Consider the following 575-nt stretch of genomic DNA (forward strand, 5'->3'; position numbering starts at 1 on the left):
GCAAGATAGATCTGTCACCCCAGAGTTTCCAAAGACTATCAAAGCAGCACTCCTGTCAAGGCAGTTAGGGACCCAAAAGCCTGGCCTACATGGATTATAAAAGTAGCAAGTTTTCTCATTAAACTACAAATGTTTGCCAGGTTTCCAACAATCTCTCCTTTCTTACCTCTACTCCCCTTTCTCCCCAAATGGACATACTTAGTTCATATTCATAGTCCCGTGGCTGTCCCCTCCATTGTTCCACTGGATCATAATTTGCTGAACTGTACCTTAAGGCTTATAATAATCAGTTCTCAGTGGGATTTTGGAGCCTGTAATAACCAAACATCTCTCCACATGCTTAACTTCCTCTCTCTTGCTCCTTCCTTCCCTGAGGTTTCGGCAAGATGTTAAAACCCTGGCTACTTGCATTTGATTCCCTGAAAATTTTTCCAGTGGTCACTTGTAGGACAAACTGTTTCCCTCCTGAGAAAGGTCGGATTGGGGGATGTAATCGCCTGAGACCAGAGGGAGGGGGAGGAAATTGGCTCCTCCCCAATCACCATTGTCTTGGTTTCTCAAGATATCAAGGAGAG

Source organism: Balaenoptera borealis, assembly GCF_965194805.1.
Source record: "Balaenoptera borealis genome assembly, chromosome: 1".
NCBI lineage: Eukaryota > Metazoa > Chordata > Mammalia > Artiodactyla > Balaenopteridae > Balaenoptera > Balaenoptera borealis.